The sequence below is a fragment of the Marmota monax genome, unplaced genomic scaffold, assembly GCF_021218885.2.
Source record: "Marmota monax isolate L192 unplaced genomic scaffold, Marmota_monax_Labrador192_F-V1.1 WCK01_AAM20220418_F8-fsc00001, whole genome shotgun sequence".
Taxonomy (NCBI): domain Eukaryota; kingdom Metazoa; phylum Chordata; class Mammalia; order Rodentia; family Sciuridae; genus Marmota; species Marmota monax.
In genome coordinates, this window is record NW_026693777.1 from 20311450 (window position 1) to 20328160 (window position 16711).

Here is a 16711-nt window from a genome sequence, read left to right on the forward strand (position 1 = left end):
GTCCTTGAGATAGAGTCTGAATTCACTATCTGACCTCAGCCTGGTTAACTCCATTTGTTCTCCAGATCTCTCTTTAAATATCGCATCCTCCAAAAACTCTCTCTGACCAGAAGATAAAGCTAGTCCACCTTTCTATCCTGAGGAGCATGTCCTTGTTCCTTGCTCTTGCCCCCATCATAGCTCCCAACTATCCATATAGTCATTACCCAAGGAGAATGATGGTCTCTCAGTCCTAGTACTTAGTCTCTGTGCCAGGGTTATTGAAGGCCCCAGGAAATAACTTGTAATGAATGGATAAAGGGTACCACATGGGAATATGTCTATGAATATAGAGTTTAATGACTTTGTTTCTTTCATTTCTACATAAAATTAGATAAACTTAAGTTACAAACCACGTATAAAGAGGCCAAAAGTGGTGTGGTCCAGCAATGAGAAAAACATCTCATATTGAACATAAAGTTTGCCTTATTTTAAATGAAGATTAACCTACACATGCATTAGCACATTTTTTAAAAATGAGGAATAATATTTATCTGATAGACACAGGTGCATACTCATAGCCATTTCACCTCTTCTCTTTTAGCAGGACCCCGGTTCTACCAATGTGACAATGTGCCCATCCCCAAATGATGACTCCTGGTCAGACTGAGCCCATCGTGCAATCTCATTCCTCTTTTCCAGGGTAGTTATGTGACCTGCCTGGCCAATGAGATCTGTGATGAACTCCACAAGTTCTTCTCTGATAAAAGAGGGAGCAGCAGGAGGAGAAAGTGTCTTCCTCTTTATCCCCTTCTTTTGTGATTGGGAACATGTTCTGTTGAGGACACAATTCTTGGAATTCTGGCAGCCAACTTACCACCATTAGGGGAGACATCACTGACCCACTTGACAGAGACTGCAGAAAGGTCAAGAGAGTCTAGGCCTTTGCTCCTCCTGATAATACACCACGCTCGAACCACCTTCCTCCGGGCTTTTTGTTACATGAAATGATTAAGTGTCTTTATTGCATAAGCCCCCGTAATGTGGCTATTCTTTATTTGTAGTTGAAATCATTCCTGACACAGATCGATGGCTTTGAAATTTACCTCCAAATACCTCCCAATTTCTGATTAACAAATATCAGAAATTTCTTATCACAGCAGCCTGTTATTTAACATAGTATTCTCAGGGCCTGGAATGTTTTCACAGCTGGCTTTTATTGACTGTTGTGGCTGACGTACTGAAGAATGGGACTCTTTGGCGTGAGGATTCTGCTGCTCCTTTTGTTTATTAATCAATGTGCTAATCCTTACTTATTTCTTATTCAATCCCCTCACTCCTCAGAGGAACTGGCAGATGTGAAACAAAGGCCCCTTCACCTGTTTTTTTGGATTCTTGTCCTGGGAATAATTCACCAGTAGGATATGGAGAATAGTCTTCACCCACCCTCTGCAAGGTGTTCAAGTCCTGATCCCTGAAACCTGTGAATATGTTACTTTACACGTGTGATTAAATTATGGACCTTGAAATGGGGAGATGATGCTGGATTACCTAGGTGGGCCCAGGATAACTACAAAGGTCTTTAAAAGTGGAAAGGAGAGCAGAGATGCGTGGAGAAGGACCGCGTGCCTATGGAGGAACTGTCAGAGATTGAATATTGTTGGCTTTGAAAAGGGAGGACTCGAAGAGGAGCTGAGGAGCGCAGGAAGCCTCTGGACACTGAAGAAGGTGAGGAGACAGGTTTTCTCCCCAGGCTTTCAGAAAGGAACACAGCTCTGCCCAGACCTTGACTTTGGCCTGGTGACACCCATTTCAGCCTTCTAACCTCCAGAACTATAAGATACTAAATTTGTGTTGTTTAAGCTGCTAACTTTGTAGAATAGGAAACCAAAACAGTGAGCTCACACCTCTCACCCCCCATCCCCCACTTTGTTCTGCCCTTGTTTGTGGGTGCGCCCAGCATCTCTCACAGCCTTGGGAGCCCTGAGTGGGGTCAGTGAGAAGCTCAGTCCAGGTTGCGGTATGGACAGTGTGCTCCGATTCCAGCCCACTGGAAAGATGTCAGCCTTGTCTTTTTATCAGCAGCGGCAAATAATGGATCATTTCGCTCAGCAAATAGAAATCAAGTACCAACTCACTGCATGGTGAAAATACGGGGGATACAGTGTTACCCAAAATAGATATCCCCATCTTGTCCCCCTGGAAAAGACAGAAATTGAACCAAAAGATAACAAACAAACATATAGCAACACTTGGGATAAGGGTGATGAAGGAGAATAGGATACTGACAGAGAATAAGAGGGTCTAATTTAGACTGGAGGTCCAAGGGAAGTATTTCTTAAGAAATGAGATATAAATTGAGACCTGGAAGAGAAGTAGGAATTTATCAAGGAGGAGCTCAGAGAAGAGAGCTCTTCCCAAGGAACAGAATATGCAAAGGCCCTGAGGCTGGGAGGATGCGGCAGGTTCCTATGGCACTTGTGTAATGAATAAGGGGAAATGGGGCATGAAGGAGTTGGTCCATTTTAAAAGACTTTGGTGGTTTTAACCTAGGGTTTTGTTTTTCCTTTGCCAGACTTTGTATGGTGCAACTATAGGTGCCCATTTATTGAAGAAAAAACAGCATAGACCAAGATATGGGCCCTTAAGCTCTGTGGTCCCTAACAGCCTATAGCCTATCTTCTGTCTAGGGGGTGAACAGTGGGGCAGGGGGGAAGGAGAGTCTGCACCACTCATTTAATTTCTATCCATATCTTTCTTCCTGGACCAACTTCTTTGCTGTAACCTCCAGAGCTTTTCAAAATTAAAATCACTACCTGTGTGGGGAGCCTGCGATGCAAATCAAATGAGAGGCTGCAGCAGGCTAATGAAGGCCAGAGACCGGCAATTTAATGAAAGTGAGCCGCTCTGTTACAGGTAGAGAATGGCACCAGACCATGCGCCGCGTGAACAGCTGAGCAGGAGCAAAGGAAAATTCGGGGGTTTTGTTGTGTTCTACAAAGGATGTGGAATTTAAATACATCTCTATATCTCTATATTCATATCTGTCTATCTATCCACTCATCTATGTGGCAGAGGAAGAGAAAAATAGTATTTAGATTTTATCTGTACACAGAGTGCTGTTTTAATGTAGCTAAGGTAATTGAATTTTCCCCAGTTCTCAGTCAAGTTTCAGTTAGTGAGATTGTTAAAGGGTCAGAAGATGAACTTCCCAAGGCAAAAAAAAAAAAAAAAAAGAATATTTTGGAATGGCAAAGTATGTGCATTCAAACTGAGGTGAAGGAGGTAGATAATGTAAAATAAAAGTATATTTTGTCCTTTTACATGTAATAAAATCGTGTTTTGGTTTGGATCTTAAATGTCCCAAAGGCTCATGCATTGACGGTCTGGTCCCCAGTTGGTGATGCCACTGGAAGGTGGTGGAAGCATTAGGAGGTGGTCTTTTTTCATTTTATTTATTTATTTATTTATTTATTTATTTATTTATTTATTTTGGAGGTGGTCTTATTGGAGGAAGTAGGCCATGGGGTCGTGACCCTGGGACCCAAGTTCCCCCACCTTGCTGACTTCCCTTCCCAGCTACCATGCAGTGGGCAGATTTGCTCCACTCTGTGCCCTTTTCCATGATGCCTCAGACCTCTGAAACTGCGAGCCAAAATAAATCTTTTCTCTTTTATGTTGTTTATTTCAGTTATCTTGTCACAGTGACCAAAAGCTGACTAACACAGGATGTATAATATATTTAAAAACTTTGCTATTTATACAAATATATAAAACTATCATTTAAAATCATTTCTTTAAAACCTGTTAAGTTCCAGCGAGTATTCTTTGAATACATCTGATTTTTTTGAGTCTTAGATGTTTGAAAAACAGGCTGTTTCCCAATTTCATTTGACCTCAAATTTTGTGACAGTTTTGGAAAGTACTTGTCAATAATTGATTGATTGTCATTCTTGGAGTCTGGTTTAATGGAATTTCCCATTTGGGAACTCGGTGAGATCCAGTGCTAGTCTGCTGTGTAGGTGTTGCCCCGTTAACATGGTGAGGTGACAGGATCTCAGTTTTCTGGAATTTCATTCATCCAAGAAATACTAATAAGAGCAAAGATACAGTGCCAGGATACCCTGGTGAAGATGGCAATTAAGCCCACATCTCTCAGTGAGCTGACAATCAACTGAGAATTCAGTGATCAATTCCCAACATTGACCAATTTCAAGAAAATCTTGGAGACGCAGAACTGGGGAACATTTGTTTGAAAACCACTGACTCAGGGCAAATCAATCAAGCTTATCTTTTCTCAGCTCCTTCAGTTTCTATGGTATTTTCATAAATATTCAGCCCCTACTTTTATTGTCAATAAGTTAATAGGCTTTATTTTTATATCCTTTTATCCTGGCACATAATTCTTTATGTTCATAGATCAATATTAGGGGAAATTTCCTTGCCAAGTAATGATCCATGTAGTCATAATATAAGGGAGAATTTTCAAAGGTTTTCACAGCCAAAAAGAATCACAGCAGATTCATGTGGTTCTCTAACTGTATTATCCAAATGTCCCACCAGATTTATTATCCATTTTCATCTCTTTCATGATTGAGAAGAAACCTCTTGGTAACTGAGGACAGAAAATAATCTGCAAAAATAACAATCTGTTGAATTTTCAAGCTAGAAGACATCCTAGAGGTTATATTCACACACCTGAGGATGAGGGGAGGGATGCTGGGTTATTGACAGCGCCTGCTCATTCAAAATCTTCTAGGTCACGGTCATTGATTTCATAAATTATAAAGAGGGTTCTTGCTTACCACTTGCTTGAAACTTCACCGATCCAAAAATTGCTTTTTGAGAAAAACAGATGCCAAAAGAAGTATATGTGCTTGAGAGGATGCAGTCATCCCACAATTAAGACTCCACCTCAAGTCTGTCCTGGACTCAGTGCAGCACTAATTCCTAATAAACAAAAAGCATCTTTAAAGATGGGGTTAGTGATACCTCCCCCACTCCATTGTTGTAAGGATCAAATGGGCTGATCTGTCTGCAACTGATATGTTTACCTAGACTTTGGTTTTCAGCAAATAGCTTGACTAATCAGAAAGGGTGGGTTTCTTGATGCACCTCAGGGAAGATGTGCAGCTGGACTTTAGGAAAGGACTATAATCAGGGACCAGAACTCACTAGGGTTCTCTCTTCCTCTCTCCTCTCTGGTCATTTGATTCTTTGTATTCATTTAATCCTTCTTGAGCTATCATTTGCTTTTCTGAGTCATAGACCATGGTGACTCAATGTATGTGTGGGAGAGACTGACCGTTGGTTTCCCTTACACATTCCCAGAAAAGAAATTTTACTTTTCTATAAGTCAAGCATGGACCAAGTAACTGGGTGTGTTGGTGGCTACCACAGCAGTAGGGTTACCACAAGTTTGGAAAATGCTAATGAATTGGTTATTGTCCTCAAGGGAGGAGAAAAACCCCAGGACAAGGGAGACTCTGTACAGCCCAGCAGGCTTAGAATTCTGGGGACTTCCTTTCACACTTTAGGAACCAGGACATTCCACTCTGCTGACTTCTAATCCTCTTGCTCAGGCTGGTGGCGTGCCCAGTGTCTCCCAGCCCTGGAAGCAGTCCTGCCTAGAGTCAGTGAACCGCTCAGTGAAGGTTAGAGAGTGGAGGGTGTGCTTAACTCCAGCCCACTGGAAAGATGTCAGCCTTTTATCAACAGCAGCGAGTGATCAATATCTCCCATGGTGCGAGATCCTGGGGATACAATGTTGAATAAAAATAAAACAAATGTCCCTCTCTTGTCCCCCTAAATTCTTAGAGGAAGCAGACATTAAACCAAAACACAACAAATATAGAGCAACACTTATGATAAATGTGATAAAAAAGAAGAACAGGACATCAGGAAATAATAACAGAGAAGACTAGTTTAGATAGGAAGGCAAGGGAGGTATTTCTTAGGAAATTATATAAATTGAGGTCTGAAAGGTAGGTAGGAGTTAATTAGGGATGGCCCTGGGGGAAGAGAAATCCAGGCCAATAAACACCATGTGCAAAGGTCCTCAGACAAGGAAGTGGGCTTTGGGCCCCCTTTGAGTTCCCCTCATACATGAAGTGATTAGTAGAGATCTGGAAGGATAGTGCTCAGAAAAAAAAGGAGACTGGGCAAATAGCCCAGGATGTATTACCTGTAACTATAAAATATTGCACACATGAGAATTTTATTAGAATCTAGCCACACAAAGGAGATTAAATTATACAGTTAACAACCTGACAATGGGACTTAGGGAAACCACTGATGCCATAAATGCTATGCAAGCAGGGAGGGACAATTCGTGGCTACTGTTGGGGTCTCCACTATGGTAGAAGAAGGTGACAGGACCCTGTAGAGTCCAGGATCTGGTTCCGAATCCATTGGCCCTCCAGAACATGATGAGTGATTGATCGCCCAATGGCTTATCAAGTGGGTCAACAATATTTTAGGTTGCTGGTTCCCCTCGCCCCCGCCACTGTCCCTCCATCAATGTGGAGTAATTTATCTCTAAATAGAAACTACTCAGTGCAGAGTATACACTGTGTGCCCCAGACCAGGTGTGGTCTGGCCAAGCGTGAGCCCTTACATGTTTGTGAACTTCTGTTACTAGTCTGGGCTGTGAGAGGAAAGCCAGTGGGGTAAGAAAATGAAGCCATCCAGCTCCTCTGTCTCAGCTCCTCCCTCTCTCAGATTAACCTTGGACTTCTGTCTCATCCAGGCTTCCAGAGAGGAGGGGATTGCTGGTGGGAATATCCCAGTGGCTCCAGCCACCTGTTTTCACAAACAGGATTGTGCTAGAATACAGCCATCATCATGCCCCTTGGGAAATCTGTTGTCCACTGCAGCTTTCTCACATGACCAAATGGCCCACAAAAGACTTAAAACATCAATCTGGATCTTAACAAGGAAAGTTTTACCAGTAAGTTACTATGTGACTAATTTTACCCTAAAATGTTAGGAACAGAAACCAAGCAAAAGTATAAGACTAGTGAAGTTGTCTTGATATGCTAAAAAGGGATCCTTACTTCAAAGAAAGGAAAGAACAGAAAAGACACTTATTTATTCTGGTCAATTCTCCTATTTTCCAAATGAGAAAACCAAGTCCAGAGAGGTCACATGACCTGCTCAAGGTCAGCCAGCTAACCAGCTGGTTCCTGCTAATGGGTACGCTCCCTACTCAGTGGGGTTAACAACATCAAATTGCTGCAGTTCTTGGCTCTAATAGTCATTTTAGATGCTCAAAAGGAATGCTGTATTTTCCTTCCTTGGGAGGTATAGGAATTACCTTGGGAGGTACAGGCACACAAGCCTACCCTTTGGCTGGCCAGAGTTGTCTGAATTCTACAAACAGGAAACTCTCACTCTTTACAGCAGTTGCAAAGAGGAGGAGGGAGTGCATTTAGGGCCTGTGTGCCCCAGACCAGGTGTGGTCTGGCCAAGTGTGAGCCCTTACACATTTGCTCTCCTGCTCCCTTGGCTCCTCACATGTGTCTGCAAACATGGATCAGTCTTCTCAAATAGGGCTGATGGATCTGAATAAATAACTTGGAGTACCCTGAACACCAGTCATCTGAATGCGGCTGAGATGAGCAATACTGGGAGCTTGCATTCGGCACATGCCACTCATCCCTTCTTATCTGCCACTGTCAGCAGTGTTTCAGCAGCTGGAAGTGCTTAATCCAGTCTTCAGTCTCTCCCATTTCCTCTTGGTGCCAGAAAGGATTAGACAAACTCCCAAATAGGCCTGGCCAACTTGCATGAGGCTAGGCCACTTGTCAGAGCATCTGCCTGTGGCTGATTATACCCTCCGTTCTCTGAAAAACAACTTGCAAGACGGAGTCTGGGGGATGGACTAATTCCCTCCTGGGGCCTTTGGATCAGAAGGCTCAGGAGCCCAGCTTTGGGGCAGACTTGTAACTCACAGCTATTACCAGTAAGTCCCCTGCCATTTCTTTTGTCCCCTCTAGCTGGGAAACTATGGCTGTGACTATTTGTCCTGGCCCCTAAATAGCCCCAGCCCTTTTGAATCCCCAGCCGTTCACTTGGCCCTTTCAGTTTATGGTCCTTTCTGTCAAAATGACTTAGCAGGAAGCCCCCCAGATGCTAGGTAGGAGGGCGTTTGAGTCTGAGCAGCTCTTCTGGCCCGCCCTAAGCCCTCTGCCTGAAAGGCCACAGTGTGTGCTGTCTTCACCTCAGGACAAGTCGGCTGCCATCATTTTTCGTAGGGCTGCCTCTTTGCTATCCCACCTGACATCCACTACCCAAACGGGAGCAGTTCTACATTCAACAGGCAGCAGGCACCATTCAAGCCTCAAGTTCTCCTTTTCCATGTATCTCGCAAGACCTGAAGCCTTCATGCAAAGAGGACTTCTAAAAACATTGGCCCTTCCAAGTCCGAGGGACTAAAACTAGGCCCTCAAGCTTCATGTGCAGCATCCTCAACCAAGCTGAGGCCAGGGCAACATCAGGCTTCTCCACATACGTCCAGTGTCTACAGAATCTAGACAAAGCGAGGCCATCCCCTCCTCCACACACTCTCACTCTCAGACTTCCCACACCTCCTTCCCCAGCCTTGCTCTCCACAGATGATCTTGTTTCTATTTCCCTGGGAAACGTGAAGCAATCAGACACTCCCCACTGTTCCTCACTACCAACATCTACCTCCCACCAGCTTTTGTGCTGCAGGCTCTGCCTCCATGTATGTTGTGTAGATGAATATCCATTTTCTTTTTGTCTTTTCAAGGACACCCTTCCAGCCATTTATCTTTCTCTCTCCTACATCATCCATTTTCTCTCTTCTGAGTTATTCCCATAAGTATGTAAACATGAAGCTGTTGTCTCATCTAAAAAATAAAAAACAAAAATATATTTCCCCCAGTAACTACTGTCCCATTTCATTGCTCCAGGTTACAACAAAACTCCTTGCAAGTGTAGGTACTAGCAGTCTTCAATTCCTCTCCTTATATCTCTTCTAATACTTTGAACATCAAACTTCTCACAGTCACCAATGACCTCCATTTGGTTAAATCCAAAGATAATCCACAGTTCTTACCTACCCTCTCTGTCAGCATCATTTGATACCGACAGCCCTTTACCATCCATAATACCCTATTCCCTGGGCTTCCAGATCACTGTGCTCTCCTGATTTTTTTCTTATCTCACTTAATGAACACTTCTCAGCCTCTTCTGACTCTTCCTCTTCTCCATAACCTTTTAGTGTTAGAAGACCGTGGAGCTCAGTCCTTGGATCTCCTCTTTGTCAGACTCCACCTCCTGGATGATCTCATCATGTCTCTGGGCCTTAAATGCCATCTATTTATCTCCAATCCAAACAGGAAAAAAAAATACAAAAACAACAGTGGGCTGGGGGTGAGACTCAGTGGTGGAATGCTTGCCTGGCATGCATGAGGCCCTGGGTTCAATCCCCAGCATCATAAAATCAAAACAAAAACAAAAAACCATCTCCAACCTGACCTTACTCTGGAACCTCAGAATAGTATATGCAAATGTCTATTTGACTGTCACTACTTGGGTGTCTGTTATGGTTTAGATTAGGTGTCCTGAAAAGCTCATGTGTGAGTCAATACAAAAGGATTTAGAGGTAAAATGACTGGGTTACAAAAGGTTTACCCTAATCAGTGCACTGATCTCCTGATAGGAGTTAACTTGGTGGTAACCATAGGCAGGTGGGGTGCACCTGGGGAGGTGCATCCCTGGAGATGTGCCTTTTTTGAGTATCTATTTTGTCCTTGTTGAACTCACTCTCTCTCTCTCTCTCTCTCTCTCTCTCTCTCTCTCTCTCCTTCCTGGTGTGATGTCCCCAACTACTTTCCTCTGTCCCACACTCTGCATGATGTTCAGCCTTACCTCAAGCCCCAGGGAATGGAGCCGGCTGTCTATGGACTGAGACCCCTGAAGCCATGAGCCCCAAAATAAACTTTGCCTCCTCTAATTGTTCTTGTCAGTTCTTTTGGTCATGGCCACAGAAAAGCTGACTAAAACAGTGTCTTTCTTAGTCCATTTCTCCTGCTGTAACAAAATACCTTAGACTGGATCATTTTTCAATAATTTATTTCTCACAGTTCTGGAAATTGGAAGATTAAGGTGCCAGCAGATCCAGTGTCTGACAAAGGCTTGCTCTCTGCTTCATAGATGGTGCCACTAGCTGTGTCCTCACCTGACAGAAGGAGAAAAGCAGCTTCTTATAGGAAACACCTATAAACCTGACATGATCAGCCCCTCTTAACTCTCTGAGTGTACCCCCACCCTTCCCCTTTATCCCTGGTTCTGGGCACCTTGGCTTTTCTCCTGTATTTGTTCTCAAACAAAACATGGCCACACCCACCCCACTGTCCTTTATCTATTGTTCCCTCAACCTGCCCTAAGGTACCTCCCTTACTTCTGTCAGTCCTTGCTCCAATTAGGCCTCTTTTGATTACACTCAGACCTTGACCTTTTACTTTCTCATCCTCAGCTATATTAGAAAATTCTCAAGGACAGAAATGTATCCCAAGCACCTAGAATAGACTTGACACACGCATGCATTCAATTAATATGTGCTGAAAGCATGAATGCATGTCCTTAGAGTTCCTGTGAAGATGCAAATTAAGGACACCTCTTCCCCACCCCCCTCCCACCCGCTTCCCTGCATGGCACTTTATATTGGGGAATCAAATAAACACAGTAGGACATACATAGTAAAATGTCAGTCTTTTTCTCCCTCCACCCTGACCTATGGTACACATCAACATGCAAGACTCATGATCTACCAAAATTTTGATAGTCAGCCTATGGAATTGTCTATGTGGCAGATAAAATAATTTCTGCCGTTATAAAACTCAGTTGTCCAAAATATGCAAATATTACCATTTCTCTTTAACTATTTTGAGTCTCATTTTAAATAGGAGCAGAAAACACAGTCTCACCAATCAGGGTCAGCTGCGTCACATAAGGGGTTAACATGGTGTTGTAGATCAGGGGCCTGGTCACAGAGATGCCTGCCAGCTCCTAAAATACCCATATTCTTCTTTGATTCCCAGGGATTACAATTCGTGTTAGATCCATTGAAGGGATCTTCTTATCGAAGTTGAGAGGCCAGATCCAAGGACCATACTTGTGCTACCCTTAGCCACAAGACAGAAAAGCAGGCTGTCTTAGTTTAGCTACCTGCACCACAGCGGGGCACAAGCATCACCATGTCCCTGGCACTGGGATGGCAGTGTACAAATCTCAGGAGATTATATTCTACAGAAGGAAGCCAGGTCACAGTCGCAAAAACAAATGAAGAGGTGGTGAGGAGTTCTGGGAAGGGAGCCAGAAGTGGGGAGGTCTTTCAAAGTCACAACATTTGGTCTGAAAACAGAACAATGAGAAGGAAGTGGACAGGCACAAATCTGGAAGGATGGATTTCCAAGGGGGGAGAAGCCAGAGTGCAGAGCTCTGGAACAGGGACGAGTTTGACCCCTTGAGAAGCCTGAAAGGTGATTGTGTAGGTGGAGTGTAGAGAAGCAGGGGACAGCTGAGACAGGGGAGGTGGGCACAGCCCAATCAAGCAGGGACTTAGAGGTCAGTAGCTCTAAGTATGAAGAAATCCTCTGAGGCCACCTCTGTCCCAACTCTGCACCTCTCCTGCCACAGTCTGTGGGAAAACAATGGTGCTTTCTAAATTCCAGGTAAGACTAGTACATATGTTGGTGGCCCTTACATCCCCAAATCTTCTGGCATTTATGTTGTCCCAACCTTGACTTAATTGGGAATAGGGAAAGACAGAGCCACCCCCCTTAGGAACACCTAACCACATTGTCAGGAAAATCTGTGAAAGACTTTGGAAATGGTGACATTGATTAGTGAGTGTCCTATCCAGAGCACCCTTCTAGGTCATCTTTCATGATCTATCAACTATTTTACAACTCTGTCAAAATGTAGAACTCTGGTACTAACACAAGTGATTCATAGAATGCAAATGGTATGCAGGGGAAGGAAATTATTACCTTGTAGTTGACCAGTTTTGTATCTACCTATACGTATTTTAACATTCTTTTTTGGTACTGAAGATTGAACCCAGAGGCTCTTAACCACTGAGCCACATCTCCAACCCTTTCTATTTTGTATATTGAGACAGGGCCTTACTAAGTATGCTTGGCCTTGCTAAGTTGCTGAAGCTGGCCTCAAACTTGCACTCCTCCAGCCTCAGCCTCCAGCCTCTGGGATTACAGGTGTGGGCCACCATGCCCAGCTATTTCAGCCTTCTTGATGAACTATGTGGTGTGTGTGTGTGTGTGTGTGTGTGTGTGTGGGTGGGTGGGTGGGTGTGTGTGTTTAATTCTCCTTTAGCCAGTGGTAACATCTTACTTGTAGTTTCCTCATTATTAGGAAAATATGGAAATAAAATAGATGGCATTATCCTGTGTGCACAGAGGGAACAAATGGAGCTTGGGAAACTGGTGGCACCCTTGATTTGTTCACTCCTGTTCCGATGCCCATGGTACACAGAAGGGAGAACTACCCTATGGGCACTTGGAAAATGAATTGAGGGGCTGGGGATATAGCTCAGTTGGTAGAGTGCTTGCCTTGCATGCACAAGGCCCTGGGTTCAATCCCCAACACCACAAAAAAAATGCATTGAGGTGCTTGGCAGGGACATGAGGGGTCTATTCCTAGGAATGCAAATGTCCTGAAATACACAATACAGTTCTCCCAAATGAAGACCAACCTGCTCCCAATGCCAGAAGCACCTGCAGAACCACTGCACAGAATGTTGCTCTGAGAAATGGGGGTCTTAATGACTGCCCCCCAAGAATCCTGCTGGGACCCAGACAGATGTTCTATCCATTTACCAAATCACTAAACCAGGACTAGCTTTATAGTCACACTCCACCCCCACACCTGGCCTCCCAAACAATGTTTTATGGCCTTCAGTAAAGACTTCTCTCGACTGAGAACTGTGTTAGGTATATATTGTTTTAAACTGCAACATTCTCCCATAAGATTTATAGTCTTGTTTTGCTTAAAATTCACATTTTAATGTGGTAATAAAAACAAGTGAGATGGTCTCGTTGCAAGGGATCCTATTTAGTTAATTATCAGGCCCTGTGCCGCAAATCATGGCACTGACTTTCTTGTATCCAGAGAAGGCTGCTGTTTCCCCTCCACTCATATGAGTCACATGAGCCCTAGAGCCACGTGGAAGAGAGCAGAGCTGGGGCTAGAGTCACGGGAGGAGAGAGTAAGGAGGAGGTCACTGCCTATATGAGCAATCCTTGAAGATCCACAGCGTGAGTATCATTTCAGGAGGCAACCAGGCGAATGGACGAATAGACAGATTCCAGAGTCAGATCTCGAATCTCAGCTCTGCCACTTCCGAGCTCTGTGACCTCAAGCACATTATTTAACACCTTTGAATCTCTAGATCCCCACCACATAGATAATGATGCTGTGCCAACCTCCTGGCTTTGTTTTGAAAATTAAATTAGGTAATGGACCTAAAGAAGTTGGCACCAAAAAAGCAAGTAGTAAGTGTTGGATCTCTCCCCAGTAGAGGCTGACAACCTTGAGAAACATCCAACACAATGTACCTGACACTTGCCAGGGGTCACTAGGACTGCAGGCAAGTAGTGAGATGACTGGGAACAGGCAAGCAGCCGTGGTAGGAGGTGTTAGGGATTCAATAAGAATCTAAGCAGGAAGAAGTAAGAACTCAGGCAGAGTCAGGGCCAAATGAGGTCTGAAACAACACAGCAAAGGGGTGACAAACACACATAAGTAAAGAACAAAGTGGGCTTGTATTAACCCAGAAGACATAGGTAGAGGACAATAGGCTTTTTCCCTTGAGAAGAAAAGTGGGATGGGTGGGGTCCCAGGCCAACCAAACAAGCAAACCAAAGAAATCCCTCCATAGGTCCCTTCAGACTAAAGCATGGTCTACCCTCAAATAGACTTTGGTTTCCCAGCAATCTGCACCCATTGTGCAAATTAGTAGTGCTGAAGGAGTGGTCCCAACATTCTGGGATGGCAGCTATTATATTTCAACAATATAAACATCAGTTCACGGGGAATATTTATACCCCAACACTTATTTGGATACCCTTAGGGGTTTTAATCTCTGGTGTCAACTCTAATTGGTAGTGGCCCCCTAGAACATTGTCTTGGGACATATTTTGAAGGCTGCATCTGGGAAGAATGCTGTGATGGATTATTCATGTCTGCCAAGGGCTTAGGAATGATGAGTGGAGGGATACTTGCTATTTAGCGTAAAGCAGTGCTGCGAGTTCCTCCTTGCTGATAGGCAATTGGAGCATGCCTATACAGTTCTAGGGAAGGAATTTATCCATTCATGTATTCATTTATTCATCAGTCTCAGAATAGCCTCCGTCAACAGCCGTGCCACACTGGAGGAAGTGAGGGAGTACTGTAGGAAGAAGTTCCAAGGACTCTCAGAGCTATTTTCCAGAGTCAAGCATGCTTTGGTATTTCATATAGATTCAACATCAATAAATAACCCCAGGAAGTAGAAATTATTATATTCAACCAACCTAGTTGCAGCTAGAAAATTGAGGTCCATCTCAATTTTGGAAACAATGAATGGAATAAATTTCTACCATAATAATTGTCATGTCCTCCAATGTAGTCATTTGCATCTCTCACTGAAGGCCCTGAAATGAAAGAGGCCATGGTTGTATGAAGCCATTTGCCCTCTGTGTTTAAAAGAAGCCTTCCTGACACATTGGCCAGCCCTCAGTCAAGCTCTGAGCCTTACCTAAACTCAAGGAATGTGTGTGCACTGAATTGGCCCATATTTTATCTCCCTACAAAATAGCTATTTAAATATCCCTCGAGTATGCACTTTCGGAACCATTAAGGCTTCCGGGTGCATCAATTACACTAATTTGGGAAAGTGATCAAATTCATGCAGGGCTGTTATTTTTAAAGAAAAGACATTTTAGTGTATTGATGGGGAATTGGTGTCCTGAGTATATAGATTTCCAGTTAGGTCCCGTCATGGCAAGAGTCCATTGGCTTCCTTTAAGAGATGGAGAACACATTATGCCTGGTATTAACAAAGATCAATTTCAGTAAAGGAAGACATTCAACACAAGGGAATTGAGCTGAGCTGGGAATAAATGACGTAATGTTTGAAGCGATAAGGGATAAGTCATCCTGGGGACTGCAAGTTCTTATATAAATGATGATTAAATGGAATTTTTGTCCCTGCTTTTTTACTAGAGGTGATTTTTCTTTACTGTAAAGTCAAATGTATCTCTTTTGGCATTGTCAGCGGAGTATGCAGTTCATAATTAGGCTTCTTAAAGATTTCAGATTTCTTTGGTCCTAACGTGAAGGGAGGGTCTTATCTTTACTGCCAACTCATTCCTACTCTTCAAAGTGACAGTCTTTTATAAGAATTTCGCTTTGGGTGTTATCTTTCAAGAAAACTGTATTCCAAACTTCAATACAGTGAATAGAGTTACAAAGACACCATGAGGATAATATGGAAGATGTTGGAAATAAAGATAAGCTCTCTGCTGAGATGTGAGATGTAATGAAAAAAAAAAAAAGATGAAATGAATAGGAGCAACACTGGTGCAGGATTTCTATCAGTGTCTCTAAGGAAAAAAACTCAAAGCAAACCAGGCTGTTTCCCTTTTCTCTGCAAACACATTTCTTTAGGGTCCATAAAAGCTGTTTAGCTATTTAAGTATATTCATATCAATGCATAGAACTGGAAGAGACCTGGGGTGTTTCAACAAATGAGCAAAATCATGCTCAGGGAGGCAACGTGAGTTATCAGGGATCATAGTTTCCCTTCCTTCTGGCTTCTCTGTATTTCTTGGTAGCTAATTTAGAAAACTTTAATTTTTAAAATGAACATTGTTCCAATTCTTTCAATTTTGTTTTTGATGATGATATTGATTTTTGAGTAGGCACTCAAAACTAGCATTATGATTGGGTGCCAGAAGTTCTAACTTGAACTAAATTGAATGCTAAATCTCAGATTCCAAGTTCCCTGGGGATGACGTGGCAAAGATACAAAAAGCACATTTTTTACAGAGTCACATTTGGAGGACAGGCAAGCTCAAGAGAAAAATTATATAAGGAAATTACTTTGAGTTCATCAACTAACCGATCTTCCTTTACCTGCATTCTCCCTAGACTGAAAGGGCAGAGAGGTGAAAAGAGAGAAGGGTCGACTTACCCAAAGCTTGGCACTTAGGACATCTCTAGTTCAGAGACAGTGCTATGGAGAACCCAAGATCAACACTGAAGAAAAGAACCACAGACCTCACCTGTGGGGAGCCATCCCTGAGCTATTTGAACATCTTCACTTGGCCTTGAGCCAAGGAGATTTTGGTCCAGCATTGCAAGCTATTTTGTGGCTCCTCCCACTTAATGGATTGTGCAATGAATGTGACCTCTGTCTTCACTTGGCTAGGAAGACTGATCTCATTGCTCCAGAGTTGGGTGTGACCCATTGGGAACTGGACAGCCCACCTCTTACCTCATTTGGCAAAGAACATTCTGTAGGAAGCCTTTGAAGTTCCCCCATACAAATAAAGCAAAGGCAGGCTCTCACTCTCTCTTTTCCAGTGTGGAAGCTCAACCCTAAGGTGGAGGAGCCGTCCTGCCCTCACTTTCAAAATCTTTCTGTGTCGTGTGGTTTTTTCACCACCTTCTTTTCTTAGCTTTATTTTGCAGCCAGCTCACT

At 43.3% G+C, this 16711-nt stretch overlaps 1 long non-coding RNA gene across 2 annotated transcripts in view; it reads left to right on the forward strand.

Moving 5' to 3' along the window:
- Window positions 1–16711, forward strand: part of LOC124104589 (uncharacterized) — a 294556-nt gene that overhangs the window by 252401 nt on the left and 25444 nt on the right. The gene's annotated exons all lie outside the window — the stretch shown is intronic.